This window comes from Staurois parvus, unplaced genomic scaffold, assembly GCF_062004578.1.
Source record: "Staurois parvus isolate SC_StPar_1 unplaced genomic scaffold, SC_StPar_1.0 ptg000423l, whole genome shotgun sequence".
NCBI classification, from domain to species: Eukaryota; Metazoa; Chordata; class Amphibia; order Anura; family Ranidae; genus Staurois; species Staurois parvus.
This window is the reverse complement of record NW_028318219.1, coordinates 3,857,771-3,879,265: the sequence shown is the minus strand read 5'-3', so window position 1 is coordinate 3,879,265 and position 21,495 is coordinate 3,857,771.

Here is a 21,495-nt window from a genome sequence, read left to right as displayed (position 1 = left end):
CCCATCATTTGCTGCAGCAAGGACTGTGCTAAGAACCTTTAGCAGGAAGATAGGTTTCGTCAAGCTGCTATCTAATATCACTGGAGTATCCCACAGCTACCAACTTGACGACCATGCCTATTCTGACACTTTTTGTGTGTAAGAATCAGGGTTTTTTTTTGCTAGGAAATTACCCCCAAACATTATATATTTTTATGCAGAGGCCCTAGAGAATAAAACAATGATTGTTGCAATTTTTATGTCACATGGTATTTACGCAGTGGTTTTTCAAATGCAATTTTTTGGGGAAAAATTGCACTGTAATTAATTTTAATGCAAAAAACACAATAAATAACCCAATGCTGTGCAAACACTGTGTACAGATGCTTTCACAAACTACATATGTGTTCATCACCACTGCATGGAAGCACAGGGTGGGGGCTCTTTAAATAAATAAAGAATTATATATATATATATATATATATATATATATATATTATTTTTACATTGTCCCTTTTTATCAATTTTATTCCTATCAAAAGAAATGTAAATATTTCTTGTGATAAAAATAAGGCATGACAGCTCCTCTTTATGGAGACATCTGGGGTCTGTAAGACCCCATTTCTCTTCCCTACTCTGCAAAGCATCAGATAAAAAAAAACCCCCATTGATCTCATGCTTTTCAGAAAAAAATGGCAGTATTTACATCTGACAAAACTGGAAGGGATGTAATACCATCGCTTCCGGTCTCCTAGAACATAGAGCTCTATGATAACCCTGTGCAGGGGTGGACTGACAACTCATGGGGCCCCCGGGCAATAGGGGATCATGGGGCCCCTGTGTCCTTGCCCACACTCAAAAAAAGCCTATAAAAAGGTACCAGGAGCATTTCATGGGGCCCCTTACTGACCCAGTGCCCGAGTGCTCGAATTGTCAGTCTGTCCCTGACCCTGTGGCACCTCTGGCATACAGTTACAGCCATAACCCCGGTATAACCACTTGAAGCCAATCATGTACATGATTTAGTAGCATGTGGTTACCCTGCACCCATTCAAGTTCAAGAATTCCATAAAGCATCAAAAAAGGATCTCCCCAGACTGATCACTGAACCAGCAGAGTGACTGAGACTGTGTGCTTGGCTGCTAGTGACCACACCAGTGGGCCATTTTGGGGATGAACGCTAAATAGGGATAAGCAAAAAGATTTATGAATCAGGTGTTTTGCAAATCACATTTAAAAAAAAAACATACTGTAGGTGGTTTCTCAAATTCTTTGATTCTCTGCTCATCAGACAGATCCTCAAGGAAATATTGAGATAAAACAATAATTTGCATTTGTTCAGTTCCTCTGATGTGGAGCAAACCGTGGTTAAAGAGACTCAGTCGGGATAGGCAGATCTGACCATTGAAGGATTTTAATGAAGGCAGTCAGTCTGCCTATGGCAATTTCATTTGTTGTACCAACAGTCCCGGCAGACTCTCTGTAGAGTACTGGCTTTGTGCCCTGGTGAGGAGCACAGCATGCATTCTGCCTCAGCAGTATAACTAGTTCCTATTGAATCCACAGGATGCTTGGTTAGGCCTACTGGTTCACACACAGATGGGCTTATTCAGTAACAAAGATCAACTGTCATGCTCAGAGGGCAGTAGTCCACAAAAGGCAGTAATCCACAGCAACCAATCCATGGCAGCAGAGTGGCTTCGTTATCAGCGCCTCTGACTTGCAGCACTGGGGTCCTTGGTTCCGCTCCTGGCCATTACCCTTTTATAGTTTGCATGTTCTCCTTCTGGGTACTCAGGTTTTGCCCCACACTCCAAAGACATGCTAGTAGGTTTATTGGTCCTACCTTGCAGACAAGTTAGATAGATACTTTAGCTTGTAACCTTCTTGAGGACAGGAACTGGTGTGAATTGATGTACAGCACTGTATACAATGTTGGTGATATATTAATGCCTGTAATAAATAACTCAGAATCAATTTTATTGAAGCTGTATCAGTAAATAATGAATTCTGATTGATTCTTAGGGGGTTCAGGTCATGGTGTCTGAAAGGTCTTCTTTACGACAGATGTGGTCATCCACAACGATGGACCTAGTCTGAGTAATGCGGGAGACGTAGCTGCTGAATGGTTACATTGTGCAGATGACAATGAGAGCGGTCCAGGAATCACATACATCATCTGATGATTTGAATGACCACATCTTCCATCACGACCTTTCAGTGTCCATGTGGAAATGTGTCCTTCTCAGAAGTTAGGCACAATCCATATACAGGCCATATATAGGACAGCTATCAGCATTTCACCGGCACAGTTTACTGCACTTTGACCTTCACTTATTCCTGTAAGCCTGAAAACAGCTACAGTGGTGTCATTAAGGCCTTTTCACCTATCACACAATCACGGTTCTTATCTGTGTCAGTACATGCTCCTGTTTTAATTTTCCCCTCTATTTATTTTCTTTCTTGTATCCAAAATCCAATTCATTTTTATCCCTCCTGTGCCTAATTCCTTCTGTCTTCCAGCGTTGCTGTTTCTCCTCCCCATGCCTCCTAATGACATGAGGGGGGTGGGCTGGGTCAGAAGCCCTTTGGCCCCCGGGACTATAGGGGGAAGGGGAGGCAGAGGACAAAGGCCACGGTGCAACTGTCCCTTTGTCTAAAAAGGAGTGACAGCAGCAGTACTGCCAGTGGCCTGCAGGTGGTGCCAAACTTATAACCAGACAACAAGCACCCCCTGTGTGTATACTGAGGATAACTGCTGAAGTGTACAGACTGTGCTTATATGGCAGGGATTTGTATTAAATCTATACTAGCATTTACGTTTAAAAAAATAATGATTTATCCTAGTGTGTGTGTGTGTGTATTTTTCCCATTCACAGAATGTATATCCTGTTGTAGGATGAGTTTGTACTGTATATATGTAAAGCACTAGTCCTCAAGCAGTGTAATTTTGTTACATGCATTTATATAATGCCAACAATTTACACAACGCTTTACAAGACTGTACCTTCACATCAGTCCCTGTCCTCAAGATGCTTACAATCAATGGTCCCTACAGGCATTTACATAGGGATGATAATGTACGCAATGCTATACATACTATACATTCACATCATAACCTGTCCTCAAGGAGCTTACAATCCAAGGTCCCTACATGCATTTACATAACAATGATAATTTACACAGTGTTTTTCATAGTGTACATTCACATCAGTCCCTGTCCTCATGAAGCTTACAATCAAAGGTCCCTAGAGGCATTTACATAGCAATGATAATTTATACAGAGCAGGGGCGGACTGACAACTCAAGGGGCCCCCAGGCAAAGGGGATCATGGGGCCCCTGTGTCCTTGCCCAAACTCAAAAAAGCCTATGAAAAAGGTACCAGGGGCATCTCATGGGGCCCCCTACTGACCCCGCGCCCTCGGGCAGTGCCTGAGTTTCCAAATGGTCAGTCCGCCCCTGATACAGAGCTTTACATACTGTAAGTTCGCATAAGTCCCTGTCCTCAAGGAGCTTACAATCCAAGGTCTCTACATGTATTTATATAACAACAATGATTTACACAGTTCTTTACATACTATACATTCACATATTTATCTGTGGTCAAGGAGATTTCAATCCTAGGTTCCTAACTTACATATATATACAAACTATTATTATTATTATACAGTATTTATATAGCACCAAAGGGTATGCTCAGCGCTGTACAGTAGCAAGGGGGACAGAACATGAGACAAGACAGTAACAATACACTACACGAGGGGTTCGAGGGCCCTGCTCTTTCGAGCTTACAATCTAGGAGGGAGGGGAAGGTGGTACAGGAGGAGATGGCTGTGGGGGATGGAGTGGTGGGAGGAGTGGAGGAGGTTAGTTGTTAGGTGAGGTCGGGTGTTAGGTGAGGTTGGGGTAGGCTTCCCTGAAGAGGAGGGTTTTCAGGGTGCGCCTGAAGGTGAGGAGGGTAGGTGACAGTCTGATGGATTGGGGTAGGGAGTTCCAGAGGATGGGGGAAGTCCTAGAAAAGTCCTGCAATCGGGCATTGGAGGAGGAGACCAGGGAGCTAGAGAGTAGGAGGTCCTGTGAGGAGCCAATTATCCTAAAAGGAGCATGCAGACTCCATGCAGATAGTGTCCTGGCCAGGATTTAAAGTGGCTCAAAAGGCAGCTTTTTACCCTAACGCATTCTATGCATTAAGGCAAAAAACCTTCTGGCTGCAGCTCTCCCCTCACCAACCCTTATGCTTATCTGAGCCGATCTTGCTTCAGCAATGTGGAAGAGAGCCACGGCTTACCCGAGTCTCTCACTCCTCACTGGCTCAAACAGCAGATGGAGCCAATGGCTCCTGCTGCTGTCAATCACAGCCAGTGAGCCAATGAGGAGAGAGCGGGGGGTGGGGCCAAGCCAAGGGACAATGTCCATTCACATGACTGTGGGCAAGCCTGCTTGAGTGCCACCATAGCAAGAGGGTTGCTATTGGGGGCACTTGGCTGGGGAGAGGAGCCAGGATCGCTGACAGAGGACCCAAAAAGAGGAGGATCGGGGCTGCTCTGTGCAAAACCATTGCACAGAGCAAGTCATTTATAGTATATTTATTTTTGTTTGTTTTTTAATATTCCAACCTTTAGAATTACTTTAATCCAAATACTGCTAACAACTAAGCTACTGTGCTGCCCCAATGTGTTCATATTTTGTAAATCAAAATGATCACGTGAGAATTTTGGCAAATGGGGGGGGGGGGGGAATATATCATAACTGTTTGTATATCTGACTCTAGAAAGTATTTTAATGTAATAAAAGCCCAATTATTACGTTGAAAAATATAAAAGTAAATAATAAATGTTCACATATCGAGGGGTTCTTAGGATATGGTACGTTACATCACTGGCTTTATATGAAAAGCGATAATGTAATAAGGTTGAAACCCATCATTGTAGTAAGTTTATATATTAACCTGTAGTGTTGGTAACACAAAAGGGTGGGCTTTAACACCCACATGCCGCACATATGCGTCACTGGGCAGCTGATGTTTCTCTGCTAGGAGCACACTCACTGCTTGCTCTCGCCAGAGACCGAGCTGTCAAGGATAGCTCTCGGTCACCACCAACAATTAGTAGCCAGCGGGACTGGCTCGAGATCATGTGACCACGTTGACACTCAATAACAGTGGACTCCTCATCACTGATCCTTTGACCCCCCCCACCGGTGTACAAACCCAATAGAACAGGGGTAGGCATCCTTTATGAAGTGGAGATCTTTCTGAACAATGTCAAAGTTCACCGGAAAAGCGTCGCCTCCTCACACCTGATTTCAACCTATAATTGTAATACTACTGTGTCGCAATCGTGTGCAGTGCACGGGAATCATGGAATTAAATCAGGTGGTGAGGAAGCAACATATCGCCTCCTTATCACCTGTCAAACATACCGGATCGCTTTTCACAGGAGCAACAGTGCCTGCTGCACTTGTGAATGAGCCTTTAGTTGCATTTGGCAGCGACACCCTTAGGGCTTGTTCACACATAAAGCTGGGGGTGGTAAAACCCTGTGGTTGAGTCATGGTTCTGCCGCCTCCAATCCCTACCCTCTTTAGCTGCTTATCAGCAGCAAAAGGTATACACATGCTGCAGCAGGAGGTAAACCCCCTGTTGCTTTTGGTGGGTGCTACCACCTCCCAATTGAGACCCATTCAAGTAAATGTGGCCACTCTGCAAGCGCCCTGCAACTGCATGCTTCTATGGGGTCCAAGGGGTTAAAGCAGGTGGTGAAAAAGCAACACAATGCTCCCTTTGTTTGCTCTATTGCACAAGGTTGCAGGGCCCTTGCAGAGTGGCTTCATTTACTTGAATGGGTCATGCTTGGCAGGTGCTACACCCACCAACCATGACAAGGCGTATAACTTCTGCTGCAGCTGCGACATGTATACACCCCTGGCAACTGCAGCTAAAGGGGGTGTGGTTGGGGCAGGGGTGCTAAAAACACATTTTATCTCTGGGTTTTTACCACCCCCAAAACTGCAAATGTGAATGAACCCTTACTGTCCTGAGCCCCCTATAAGGTTGCTTTCACACTGATGGGCTGTGGTTTACCTGCACCGTGGGAGCAGCACAGTGCATCTGAGACTTTCCTGGGTTAGCTGTGCTTTGCCATAGACTTCTATTATATCATGCAGGTGTGGTGCACTTTCTGAAAGCGCTTTCAGAATGTGCACTGAACCCGCAGGATATAATAGACGTTTATGTCTAAGCACAGCAAACCCACATGAAAGCTGCAGGTACACTGCACTGCACCCACGGTGTGGGTAAGCCACAGCCCATCAGTGTGAAAGCAGCTCTATACTATTTTGCCCAGTGTATTGTAAGCTCGAAAGAGCAGGGCCCTCAATCCCCTCATGTTTTGCACTGTATTGGTATTGTTCTGTCACATGTTCTGTCCCCCTTTGTAATGTATAGCGCTGAGCGAACTATTGGCGCTTTATAAATACTGTATAATATAATAATATTGCTTGACACTGACCTGAAAATCTCTTCTTTCCTGCCCCTGGCATCACTCTGGAGACTGCTAGCCAAAATAAGAGGTGGAGTGCACTCCGGCACTAGAGGAGGCATCGGCTTATGCAGCTCTTGCACCCTACTACAGCTCCAACTTTACAGGTAGTCCCTCTGCATTGCACTCTGATGCTCTTGGATGGCAGGTCAGCAAGCCCAGAACATGCTCTACCAGTCACCTGGCCACAATCTACTGGTAGATCATGATCTACAGGTTGCTGCCTTTGCTATAAAAGGTACGCCGGGGATGGACGGGAAGGGATTAGGCCTGTAAGTTAAATGTATTCAGTTTTGGCCCAATAGCAATATTCTGTACTGCTTTGCAGAGATCATACGATCGTTTACATGTGTCCCTATCATACAAGAACATTATAGTTTAATATCCCTTGCTCATGTACTCAAGGGCCATTCACTAGTATGTTGTTGGGAGGAAGTCCAAGCAATACATACAAATTCCAGCCGCCCTCTTGTTTGTAAAGTGCCTACCACTCTTTTACAGTCATGCACTAGAGCAGGGGTGGTCAAACTACGGCCTGCCAAAGATATCCAAAAAAAAAAAAAAAAACTGGTGGCGGGTGGCAAATAGCTATAGCTAGTTAGTGGCAGCCTGGAAGCCCTGGATTTCACCTGCTGCAGCCACAGGAGCAACAGGAGAGGAGGAGAGCACACCAGGCACCAGGTACAGTGCATTGCGGTGTCCAATGTATCAGTGTACAGTGCATTGTGGTGTCCAGTGCGTTACAGAGTACAGTGCATTGTGGTGTCCAGTGCGTTACAGAGTACAGTGCATTGTGGTGTCCAGTGCGTTACAGAGTACAGTGCATTGCGGTTTCAAGTGTGTTACAGAGTACAGTGCATGCGGTGTCCATTGCGTTACAGAGTACAGTGCATTGTGGTGTCCAGTGCGTTACAGAGTACAGTGCATGCGGTGTCCAGTGCGTTACAGAGTACAGTGCATTGCGGTGTCCATTGCGTTACAGAGTACAGTGCATTGCGGTGTCCAGTGCGTTACAGAGTACAGTGCATTGCGGTGTCCAGTGCGTTACAGAGTACAGTGCATTGTGGTGTCCAGTGCGTTACAGAGTACAGTGCATGCGGTGTCCAGTGCGTTACAGAGTACAGTGCATTGTGGTGTCCAGTGCGTTACAGAGTACAGTGCATTGTGGTGTCCAGTGCGTTACAGAGTACAGTGCATTGTGGTGTCCAGTGCGTTACAGAGTACAGTGCATTGTGGTTTCAAGTGTGTTACAGAGTACAGTGCATGCGGTGTCCAGTGCGTTACAGAGTACAGTGCATGCGGTGTGCAGTGCGTTACAGAGTACAGTGCATTGCGGTTTCACGTGCGTTAGAGTACAGTGCATTGTAGTGTCCAGTGCGTTAGTGTACTGTGCATTGCGGCGTCAATTGCCTTACAGAGTACAGTGCATTTTAAATATTGTATTGTTTTTTCCTGTTTTTTTTGCACTACAAATAAGATATATGTGCGGTGTGCATAGGAATTTGCTCATATTTTTTTCAAACTATAGTGCGGCCCCCCCAACAATGTGAAGGTCAGTGAAGTGGCCCCCTGTTTAAAAAGTTTGAGGACCCCTGCACTAAGGCCACACTTAATCAACTATTGAGAGCAAATCCATGTATATTATATTGCCAAAAGTATTGGGACACCCCTCCAATTCATTGGTTTCAGTTGTTCCAATCACCTCCATGGCCACAGGTGTATAAAATCAAGCACGTAGGCATGCAGACTGCTTCTACAAACATTTGTGAAAGAATGGGTCGCTCTCAGAGGCTCAGTGAATTCAAGCGTGGTACCGTGATAGGTTGTCACCTGTGCAATATGTCCATCAGTGACATTTCCTGGCTACTAAATATTCCACGGTCAACTGTTAGTGGGATTATAACAAAGTGGAAGTAACTGGGAACAACAGCAACTCAGCCACCAAATGGTAGGCCACGTAAAATGACTGAGTGGAGTCAGTGTATGCTGAAGCGCACAGTGCGCAGGAGTCGCCAACTGTCTGCAGATTCAATAGCTAAAGACCTCCAAACTTGGTGTGGCCTTCAGATTAGCACAACAACAGTGCATAGAGAGCTTCATGGAATGGGTTTCCATGGCGGAGCAGCTGCATCCAAGCTTTACATCACCAAGTGCAATGCAAAGTGTTGGATGCCGTGGTGTAAAGCATGTCACCACTGGACTCTTGAGCAGTGGGGATGTGTTCTCTGGAGTGACGAATCAAGCGTCTGTTTTGCAGTCCGATGGACATGTCTGGGTTTGGCAGTTGCCAGGAGAACGGTATTTGCCTGACTGCGTTGTGTCAAGTGTAAAGTTTGGTGGAGGGGGGATTGTGGTGTGGGGTTGTTTTTCAGGGGTTGGACTTGGCCCCCTAGTTCCAGGGAACTCTTAAGGCGTCAGCATACCAAGACAATTTCATGCTCCCGACTTTGTGGGAAGAGTTTGGGGATGGACCCTTCCTGTTCCAACATGACTGCGCACCAGTACACAAAGCAAGGCCCATAAATACATGGATGAGCGGGTTTGGGGTGGAGGAACTTGACTGGCCTGCACAGAGTCCTGACCCCAACCCCATAGAACACCTTTGGGATGAATTAGAGCAGAGACTGCAAGCCAGGCGTTCTCCTCCAACAACAGTGCCTGACCTCACAAATGCGCTTCTGGAAGAATGGTCAAACCTTCCCATAGACACCCTTCTAAACCTTGTGGACGGCCTTCCCAGAAGAGTTGAAGCTGTTATAGCTGCAAAGGGTGGGGCCAACTCAATATTAAACCCTACGGACTAAGACTGGGATGCTATTAAAATTCATGTGTGTGTAAAGGCAGGCCGACTAATACTTTTGGCAATATAGTGTATAAACAGAGAATTCATATAAACACCACACATACAGCGTCTTTGGTAAGAATTGAGCCCATGACCCCCAGGGCTGCAAGGAAATAGTGCTAGCTACGTAGTCACACTGGTCTATTGTCGCAGCTCATTGTGCTGATATGTTGAGAATGGCCTAAATAATTATTGTAAGCAGCGCATTGTATTTCCATATTCTTAGCAATAATATGTGCAGCATTTTCCAAGTCCAGCACCATGTATTGTCTGGTATTGACAACATGAACTCTTTTCTTTGTTCCTTGTTTAAAGTCAGGCCTGGTTTGTGTAGTTTAAAGCTGAAGATTAATCTGTTTATATTCTACCTTCCCTGGTTCCATCTTTCCCCCTCATGAACATGCTAAGGAATTTTTAAAATTATACTTTTTGTTTTTCTTCTGGTACAATAATTTTTATTGTGGTATAACATAAGGAAGACACAAATAAGAAGTAGCATTCAGATCCCACGCAGGGGATAAATGGTGACAGAGCTACATTGTCAGTATTTACATTCTCGTACTACAACTTAATAAACTTGATGATCCGGCTAACAGGTCCGGGGCAGACTCAAATGATGGCCCCGAAAACGTGTTTTTTTTTTTTTTACATTTTTCATTTTAGTCTCAGTGACATCATCGTTAGGTCTCTGTGCTTATCTATGCAGTACAGGCAGATCATTGCTGGTGGGAGAGGTCTGCAGGGTGCTGTACATATCTTACTAAAACCCCCCCAACCCCCCCCCCCCCCCCCGTCTCAGTGCTCAGTTCAGATGTAAGCAGTGGGTTGGCTCATGGAAGGTGTTAGGCAAATACTGACTGGCCTTACCCACTTGCCCTCCAGAGGTTTTACCCCCCTTCCTGACCAGGCCATTTTTTGCGATACGGCGCTGCGTTACTTTAACTCACAATTGTACGGTCATGCAATACTATACATAAATGAAATTTATGTCCTTTTTTTCTCCACAAATACAGCTTTCTTTCGGTGGTATTTGATCATCTCTGCGGTTTTTATGAACTAAAAAAAGACCTTCAATTTTGAAAAAATAACTATATTTTTGACTTTTGGCTTTAAAACATATCCAATAAAAAAATTGAAAACAAACATTTTCATAAATTTAGACCAAAATGTATTCTGTTACATGTCTTTGCTAAAAAAAATCCCAATACATGTAAATTAATTGGTTTAGGTGAAAGTTATAGCGTCTACCATTGGCGGTATATATACTTGAATTTTTTTTTTTATACTAGTAATGGTGGCGATGAGCGATTTATACCTGATCGCCATATATGATTTTATTCTGACACTGGGTGGGAACTGACTAACGGCCACTGACATCTCTAGTGACACTAATACAGTGATCAGTGCTAATAAAAAGCACTCACACTGTACTAATGACACTGGGCATGAAGAGGCTAACATCTGGGGCGATCAAAGGGTTAAACTGTGTGTTGTGGTGTTCTTACACTGTGTGTGTTTTACTAGGGAGACATGCTGTGCTGAGAGAGAGAGAAAGCAGCATGTCCATGCTGACAGGAGAGAGATCTGTGTTATTTACACACAGATCTCTTCCCTCTCAGCTTTAGCGGCGATCACTGAGTGCCGGCCAAGAAACGCCGGGATTGACATCCATTACAACCAATGGCAGCGCAGGTAGGGCGGTGTGCACGTGCGTGCTGTGCTGTGTTGTTTATACACCGATCTCTTCCCTCTCAGCTTTAGCGGCGATCACTGAGTGCCGGCCAAGAAACGCCGGGATTTACATCCATTAAGACCAATTGCAGCACAGGTAGGGCGGTGTGCACGTGCAGGCCCTCTACCCGGAAATGCGAAATCATATATATTTACGTGATTTTGCGCAGAGCGGCCGTCCTGTAGCAGTATATCTGCTATAGGGCGGTAGGTAAGTATAATGAGTGGATGTCACTCAGGGGAAGGGGTTTTTCTATGCAGGCTGTATTTGCATGTCGATCAACCCAGGTAATGTCCACTATCACAGCTCAGCCTTCATGACTGAAAGAACTGAAATCCACAGAATGAAAGTGGTGGATCGGGAACAGACAGGATGGGGGAGGAAAGAACTAGATTATCCTAGATGTCCTGCAGCCAGGAAATGAGGCAGATTCCATCTGACTTTCTGTAGCTTCTAAATCACATTGTGAGAAGCTCACAGTGTGCAGTGAAATCCGAGTAAGCAATTTCAGTTCAGGAGAGGAGCCTGTACAACTGTGCAAGACTGAAGGGAAGGCTGGAGTTTACCTTTTAACTTACACACAGTGTTCTAACATGCATGTTCTTGCTCTGTACAAAGATTGTTCACACACTGTCACTGTCCTTATCTCCAGGAGTAGATAACAGTTGACATGGAATCAATACTAAAATACTATTAGTATAACTGAAATTGGCCTTTATATTATCTTCTTGCAATCGCCTGCACAGCACAAATCAGACTTAAAGCTGGCCGTAGATGGAATGAAATTTGGCTAGTTCAGCAGGGACAGGATGAATTTCCATCTATGGCGTCCGGAAGTGACACTCACCAGAACCGGAAGCGAGGCAGGAGCGTCAGTGATTGAGTGTCTGGCCGTGGTGAGAACACTGGCTCGGCTTTATCTTCTACATGCCCAGGGGCGGACTGACAACTCCCGGGCAATAGGGGATCATGGGGCCCCGATGTCCTTGCCCAAACTCAAAAAAGCCTATGAAAAAGGTATCAGGGGCATCTCATGGGGCCCCCTACTGACCCCCGGCCCTCAGGCAGTGCCCAATTTTCCAAATGGTTAGTCCGCCCCTGTACATTCCCACTTATGCAACATATTTGGGCTTTTAATTTTCTTTTATCTTGTAAGTGTCAGTCCATTTTGGCAATAAAGGAGCTCTGTTTTGTACTGCACTATTGGGGCATTCTCTTCTTTTCTCTTACATGGTCATTATTTGAGTGTGAAGTACTGGGAGGAAAAAGGAGTTCCTGATCATTACTTCTAAGGTTGAAATATTGGAATTCATGAGCACCTGTTATATGTTCCTGGTCGTTTTGAAAGGGAAGGAAATTGGAATATCATAGTCTAGTTAATCTCTTGTTTCCATTGAAGAATATCTATTAAGCCAGTTTTGCCAATCATGAGAGTAGGAGGCAATACTTGCTGGTGAGTGTACACCTGAGAGGGGGGCACACCTTATTTTTCACAATATACAGATGAAACTCGAAAAATTTGAATATCGTGCAAAAGTTAATTTATTTCAGTAATGCAACTTAAAAGGTGAAACTAATATATGAGATAGACTCACTACATGCAAAGCAAGATAGTTCAAGCTGTGATTTGTCATAATTGTGATGATTATGGCTTACAGCTCATGAAAACCCCAAATCCACAATCAGAGAAAATTAGAATATTACATGCAATCAATAAAACAAGGATTGTACATAGAATAATATTGGACCTCTGAAAAGTATAAGCATGCATGTGTACTCAGTACTTGGTCTGGGCCCCTTTTGCAGCAATTACTGCCTCAATGCGGCGTGGCATGGAAGCTATCAGCCTGTGGCACTGCTGAGGTGTTATGGAAGACCAGGATGCTTCAATAGCGGCCTTCAGCTCTTCTGCATTGTTCGGTCTCATGTCTCTCATCTTTCTCTTGGCAATGCCCCATAGATTCTCTATGGGGTTCAGGTCAGGCAAGTTTGCTGGCCAATCAAGCACAGTAATCCCACGGTCATTGAACCAGGTTTTGGTGCTTTTGGCAGTGTGGGCAGGTGCCAAGTCCTGCTGGAAAATGAAGTCAGCATCCCCATAAAGCTCGTCTGCGGAAGGAAGCATGAAGTGCTCCAAAATCTCCTGGTAGACGGCTGCGTCGACCCTGGACTTAATGAAGCACAGAGGACCAACACCAACAGATGACATGGCTCCCCAAATCAACACAGACTGTGGAAACTTCACACTGGACTTCAAGCATCTTGCAGTGTGTGCCTCTCCATTCTTTCTACATACTCTGGGTCCTTGGTTTCGAAATGAGATGCAAAAGATGAAAAGAGGACTTTGGACCACTGAGCAACAGACCAGGTCTGTTTTTCTTTAGCCCAGGTAGTTCAGGAGTGGCTTGACAAGAGGAATACGACATTTGAAGCCCATGTCCAGGATCCGTCTGTGTGTGGTGGCTCTTGATGCACTGACTCCAGCCTCAGTCCACTCCTTGTGAAAGTCCCCAACACTTTTGAATGGCCCTTTTCCCTGACAATCCTCTCCAGGCTGCGGTCATCCCTGCTGCTTGTGCACCTTTTTCTTCCACACTTTTCCCTTCCACATAACTTTCTATTAATGTGCTTTGATACAGCACTTTGGGAACATCCAGTTTCTTTTGCAATTACCTTTTGAGGCTTTCCCTCCTTATGGAGGGTGTCAATGATGGTTTTCTGCACAACTGTCAGGTCAGCAGTCTTTCCCATGATTGTGATTCCTACTGAACCAGACCGAGAGACCATTTAAAGGCTCAGGAACCCTTTGCAGGTGTTATGGCTTAATTAGCTGATTAGAGTGGGACACTTTGAGCCGAGAATATTGCACCTTTTCACAATATTCTCATTTTCTGAGATTGTGGATTTGGGGTTTTCATGAGCTGTAAGCCATAATCATCACAATTATGACAAATCACGGCTTGAACTATCTTGCTTTGCATGTAATGAGTCTATCTTATATATTAGTTTCACCTTTTAAGTTGCATTACTGAAATAAATGAACTTTTGCACGATATTATAATTTTTCGAGTTTCACCTGTATATATTTTTTTAATGTGGTGGTCATCCTTTAAGAAGGTCTTGAAGAACTTTTTGGTGGATAAATCAATATTATCTGGACTTTTTTGGGACTATACACCTCACTTATTTTTATATATATATATATATATATAATTTTGTATTTTATTCTTTTTTAATTTACATATATATTTGTCATTTTACACAGGGATAAGAGTTTATGAGCTACTTGATCACTTGTTAAGTGCTCTTTTAGGAATTTCCATCTATGGCCGATCTTGTTCAAGAGCTTCCTTCAATCAGCTCTGCAGTTAAAAGGCTGCAGCGCTGATCAGTGTATCGTGACAGCAGAGGAATCCAGCTGGTTCCTCCGCTGTCAGAATCAGGGGTGGACTGACAACTCATGGGGCCCCCGGGCAATAGGGGATCATGGGGCCCCTGTGTCCTCGTCCACACCCAAAAAAAAGCCAATGAAAGGTACCAGGGGCATCTCATGGGGCCTCTATTGACCCCGGGCCCTCGGGCAGTGCCCAAGTGCTCGAATGGTCAGTCCGACCCTGGTCAGAATACAATGACACAGCAGGGAGGATTCCCACATCCACCTCAAATGTGAAGATGGGAATCTGTTCTGTTTTGTTTGGTTCAGCCCGCCATATATAGCCATCTTAAGGCCTGGTAAAATGGGCTGCTGTGCCTGCGGTTCATGCAGGAAAAAGGTTAATGCGACATTTTAAAAATGCAGTGGCTGGGAAATCACATGGTGCTTTGGCACCTGAGGTCCCTGCACCCGCAAACTTGCTGCGTTTTTAGATGTGTTGGGGTGCCGTTAAGAATGATTGGCAGTCCCATACGTTTTGACTGTGGGTGGTTGTGGGTGCAAGAATCACTGCAACTCCTGCACCCGCAACCACCCGCAATAGTGTGAACCTGGTCTAAGAGTGTGAATTAAGGCACTGTGAGCCAATAATGGTAAATTGAAGTGCACATTGTTGTCAGTTAAACATGTTTTCAGACACTGGGAGACATTTAAACAGCCTACAGGAAGAGAAGAAGCTCTATGAGGTGACACAGGAAGTGGCAGAGCTACAACAGAGAATAGTGGTGTCACCATTTTTTCTATGCAGTGAGGTGCTGGAATCACAAGTTTCAGGTGGAGAGGTGGAGCACTGGATCCTTGGATTAGACTTCTTGTACACGATACTGTTGTTTGAGCATCAGCATTTCTGGATGTAATTTCAGGCATTTGTGTTGTGCATATCTGCACGTATTTATGCGTGTATGCACATTTGAGTGTACAATATATTCCTAGGCAAAATCCACTAATATTTATGCTCATATGCACTTACAGTCAGGTCCATAAATATTGGGACATCGACACAATTCTAACATTTTTTGCCCTATACACCACCAAAATGGATTTGAAATGAAACGAACAAGATGTGCTTTAACTGCAGACTGTCAGCTTTAATTTGAGGGTATTTACATCCAAATCAGGTGAACGGTGTAGGAATTACAACAGTTTGCATATGTGCCTCCCACTTGGTAAGGGACCAAAAGTAATGGGACAATTGGCTTCTCAGCTGTTCTATGGCCAGGTGTATGTTATTCCCTCATTATCCCAATTACAATGAGCAGATAAAAGGTCCAGAGTTCATTTCAAGTGTGCTATATGCATTTGGAATCTGTTGCTGTCAGCTCTCAAGATGAGATCCAAAGAGCTGTCACTATCAGTGAAGCAAGCCATCATTAGGCTGAAAAAACAAAACAAACCCATCAGAGAGATAGCAAAAACATTAGGTGTGGCCAAAACAACTGTTTGGAACATTCCTAAAAAGAAGGAACGCACCGGTGAGCTCAGCAACACCAAAAGACCCGGAAGACCACAGAAAACAACTGTGGTGGATGACCGAAGAATTCTTTCCCTGGTGAAGAAAACACCCTTCACAACAGTTGGCCAGATCAAGAACATTCTCCAGGAGGTAGGTGTATGTGTGTCAAAGTCAACAATCAAGAGAAGACTTCACCAGACTGAATACAGAGGGTTCACCACAAGATGGAAACCATTGGTGAGCCTCAAAAACAGGAAGAACAGATTAGAGTTTGCCAAACGACATCTAAAAAAGCCTTCACAGTTCTGGAACAACATCCTATGGACAGATGAGACCAAGATCAACTTGTACCAGAGTGATGGGAAGAGAAGAGTATGGAAAAGGAAAGGAACTGCTCATGATCCTAAGCATACCACCTCATCAGTGAAGCATGGTGGTGGTAGTGTCATGGCGTGGGCATGTATGGCTGCCAGTGGAACTGGTTCTCTTGTATTTATTGATGATGTGATTGCTGACAAAAGCAGCAGGATGAATTCTGAAGTGTTTCGGACAATTTTATCTGCTCATATTCAGCCAAATGCTTCAGAACTCATTGGACGCCGCTTCACAGTGCAGATGGACAATGACCCAAAGCAGACTGCAAAAGCAACCAAAGAGTTTTTTAAGGGAAAGAAGTGGAATGTTATGCAATGGCCAAGTCAACCACCTGACCTGAATCCGATTGAGCATGCATTTCACTTGCTGAAGACAAAACTGAAGGGAAAATGCCCCAAGAACAAGCAGGAACTGAAGACAGTTGCAGTAGAGGCCTGGCAGAGCATCACCAGGGATGAAACCCAGCGTCTGGTGATGTCTATGCGTTCCAGACTTCAGGCTGTAATTGACTGCAAAGGATTTGCAACCAAGTATTAAAAAGTGAAATTTTGATTTATGATTATTATTCTGTCCCATTACTTTTGGTCCCTTACCAAGTGGGAGGCACATATGCAAACTGTTGTAATTCCTACACCGTTCATCTGATTTGGATGTAAATACCAATCAAATTAAAATTAAATCAAATTAAAGCTGGCAGTCTGCAGTTAAAGCACATCTTGTTCGTTTCATTTCAAATCCATTGTGGTGGTGTATAGAGCCAAAAATGTTAGAATTGTGTCGATGTCCCAATATTTATGGACCTGACTGTATTTGCATCTACCGGTACAAAATACTGACCGGGAACGCAGATTTTCCTCATTTTTTTTACTTTAAGAATACGCAGCGCTTGTTTACACTCCTGTGTGTATAAACACATTGTAAACAATGGGCTGAATTTTAGATCAGTAAAAAAATAAAACAAAAATAAAAAACACTGTGTTGACCTTTTTTCAAGCTGCAGTGTGCAAGAGGCCTTAGGTGCCTCAGCTGCCTCAGCTGATGTTTTTCAATTGGCAGCTCTCTGGAGTGCAAATCTATGGTAGGAGCATTACGAGGGGTGATGAAGTCAAACCAGGACTTCTGAGTTTATATAATAAAGGAACAAATTTCAAGGCGTGGAAACTGCATTTATTTTTCTACATACTCCCCTGCTACATTTATATACTTATCCCAGCTTTTAACTAATGCCTGGAAAGCTTTGGCATAGAAAGATTTGTCAGTATGCCTGAACCATCCTAGGACAGTCTGCTTCACTTTGTCATCATTCTGTTCACCATTCCCATGGAAAGATTAGTCTCTGACATTATGTGCCTGTTTGTAAACATGTCAGCAGTTATAAATGTATACCTTAAATATTTTTATCAGTAAACATTTTTGGAAAGTGAAGTGAAAGATTCATCTGTTGTGCAATTTCACAACAGATTATGCATCAATTATCCAGGATGAGACATTCCATGTGCTGAATGTTCACAGGAATGACTGCTGTGGGCTGGGAACCTCCAGGGCTCGGATCGTCACTGACGGATGCACGACGACCATCTTTGAAATGTTTACACCATTCAAATGTCTTACTGCGGCTGAGCGTCTCCTCGCCGTGCTTGAAGTCTTCTGTAGATATCTGTTGGTTTTACATCTTTGTTCACAAGGAACTTCATCACCACACACTGTTCCATGCTCACACTAACACTGTTATCTGCCATCTTGGTTAACAGTTTCTGGACTGGCCCGCGACCTGTGCGCCGACTATCAGTAATAGGACACACTTGCCACTTCTGCGTGAAGTAGCACCACACTAGCATCCTTTATTAAACCTGTCAAATTAAAAGTCCCTGTTTGACTTGAACACCCCTCGTATATTGGAAGTATGTAGAACAAAGAGCACCACACTGTTTTTACAGTCCAGAAACAGCTTATTAGTCAAAAGTTTTGTTCAACAAAAAAAGCCTGCGTGTTTCAGGAGCTGTACAGGACCTTCTTCGTCCAGGTTTGAAATTATTTTTTTTTTTCAGGACATGTATCTAGAGAAAACTTAATATCCTATATTTGAAATTGTATCCATAGTGCAGAGACAGCATTGGTTGCCAATTTCTGACCTTCAGAAAACACATGATTAGAGTTGCTGGGATTTCAATACTTATTCAAGCCAAAAGCGAGGAACTTTTCAATGAGGCTCACTTACTCTGGTAAGGCGGTTCTCAAAACAAAACAGGACTCCCTTGATGGGTACCTGGAAGCTACTCAAAGTGTGAATACACCAAAACCAAAAAGTCTAAGATACTTTTAATTATTTTTATTCACATGAAAACATCGGATGTGTTTCAGGGCATTAATATTCCCCCTTCATCAGGGCTTAAAAAGTGGAAGCGCACTTGTATGGACTGAAGGAAAGTTCTAAATAGATTTAGATTGGATGTGACATTAAATTATTATAAATGAACAAATAATAATTACATATTTTGAGCTTTTTTTATGTGACTAGAAGACATTTGAGGTTTTTGGTCATTTTTCCTGATGATTTATACATAGTAGGGTATTTTACTGTTGTGGGTTTAGTAACACTTTAGCTCTTCTTTATAACTGCAATTGTGCACTGTTATCAGCGGCAGTTCTCTCTGGAATACAAGGCACATGGTAGGATGCTTGAAGTATTATATTGAAAAAGAGCAACACACCATTTTTACGGCCTGGAAATGTTTTGTTGGTTAATGGTTTTGTTCAACAAAAAGAATTCCAATGCATTTTGGTGGCTTTACAGCAGTGGTTGTTCTCCTGTGAGCTAGAGGAGGCCTCAAATGCGGCCCTTGACATCAGCAAAGGGCCGCACATAATGTTCAATATACAGTATGTAATGCTTCAGAAGACTGTCAGAGACTGCAGACCTATTAGAGGATATGAGGGTCAGAGAATGTGGACATGCTACATATTTTCCTGGAGAAATGCTGCAGAAGATAGTATTAAACCGGGAACATGTTACATGAGGGTAGTAGAGACCAGTCCTTTTACCCTAATCATTGTTCCCACTACAGACTGCTGAGGTCCGAGGGCCACAGGTTAGGTACCAGGGCTCTAGAGAAGTGGTCTACAAACTGCAGCACAGGGGCCAGATGTGGCCCTTTGCTTCTATCCATGGGGCCCTTTGCTTCTATCCATGGGGCATTATTCCTCCTAGTGACACCAATGCTGAGCCACCATTCCTCTCACTAACACTGTTAATGGGGCACTATTCCACCCCTTGATACCAACAATGGAGCACTATTCCTCCCCTTGATACCAACAATGAAGCACTATTCCTCCCCTTGATACCAACAATGGGGCACTATTCCTCCTCTTGATACCAACAATGGAGCACTATTCCTCCCCTTGATACCAACAATGGAGCACTATTCCTCCCCTTGATACCAACAATGGAGCACTATTCCTCCGGTTGATACCAACAATGGAGCACTATTCCTCCGGTTGATACCAACAATGGGGCACTATTCCTCCGGTTGATACCAACAATGGGGCACTATTCCTCCCATTGATACCAACAATGGGGCACTATTCCTCCCATTGATACCAACAATGGGGCACTATTCCTCCCATTAGAACCAATGATGGTGCATGGTTTACTCCCACTGACCACAGTGTCCCTGTCCCCCCCCCCCCCAAAGCTTGAAGAACAGTAAACTGGCCCTTTGCTTAGAAAGTTTGGAGACCCCTACTCTAGAGGCTCCTCTTCATCAGGGCTTGAAATGTTTTTCGAACAGGCACATATCTGGACAAAATTTAAAATCCTATAATTGATTTGTATTCTTTGCAGGTTTAGCAACTTGGCTGCTAGAATGGAGCAGCCTCTGCAACAGGGATTCAATTTGTTTACATCCTGCATTGCTAGTCTTCAGTGTGCTGCCCCTGTCTATGGAGTAGTCCTGAAAAGACTTCAATGGGACCATGTCCTGAGTGTCTCTACCCTTGGAAGACCACTGACTGTGGCCAGGATACTAAAGACTTGCTGCAGAGGATGTACTTTGTTTTAAAGTGCAATTTTCTTTTAAAGTGTCTCCAGCTAGCTATGTATGAATCTCACTGTTTCAAGACCCTCATGCTTCTGTGATCTGTTTAGGCCTCGTTCACACAGACTTTGAAACAAAACATTCTTCAGACCTATCTTCTGCTCAAGCAAGTGCCTTGCTGACTTCTGAGAAAAGGATGCATTGAGCTGAAAAGGGTTGTATGCATGAGTGCTCAATGAAGTATTAGCTTTGCTTTGCCCTGCGGTGTCACTTGCAATATTTGGCCTGTGTCAGACAGACAGTGTAGGCCCATTGACTTTTATTGCTTCCTTCATTGCTTGCTCACAGCTAGGACAGTGTTGGATAGCAGGCTAGCCCCCCTGTCATGGTGGAGTCTGTCTGCATTGAAGCCCATGTAAATTATGCCATAGTGACACTCATTTTTGGGAAAGAGAAAAATTATTAACACCAGGACTCCGGGATGTCTTGCGTCTTGCAGGAGCAGGAAGTTACAGTACAGCTGCCAGTGTTCTTTGTCTCTGCGGACAGCTGCCCCTTCTATTGCTGCTTCACTGCCCTTGTTCACTGCCTGGTGAATACAACTCATTGGCATTGCGCGTAGAGTTGACCTATAAGAAAGCAGCTAAACACACAGTTGAATTACATATTTGTGAAGTGCATTGCCTGCCAAAGGATTTGTCATTTTGTTTAGCCAGTCTTGTGATTCAGGTACCCCTGTCGGATAGTAAAGCCTGGTTAATTAAGTTACCTGCATTTACCTATACTACTTGGTCACTGACTAACCCCCACCTTGTTAAGCAGGTAGCACACTGAGGAGTTCCTATCTCTCTGCTGGTCCTACTGTCAACAAAGTCCCAGTGTTAGCTTGACAGTACTGTGCAGTGTAGTAGAGCCCAATAGGCTTGTTTTGTTGCCCTTTCCTCCCCTAGTGCTGGGCATTGCATGAAGATCCAAAGAAAACAAACAGAGGGATCACCGGCCTAGTGCATTACCGTAAAAAAAATTTATTGATAGAAATAATAGTTATTATACTCACAAATGACAATAATGTCAAAGGCACATCATGAAAGAACAGCACTGTCCAAT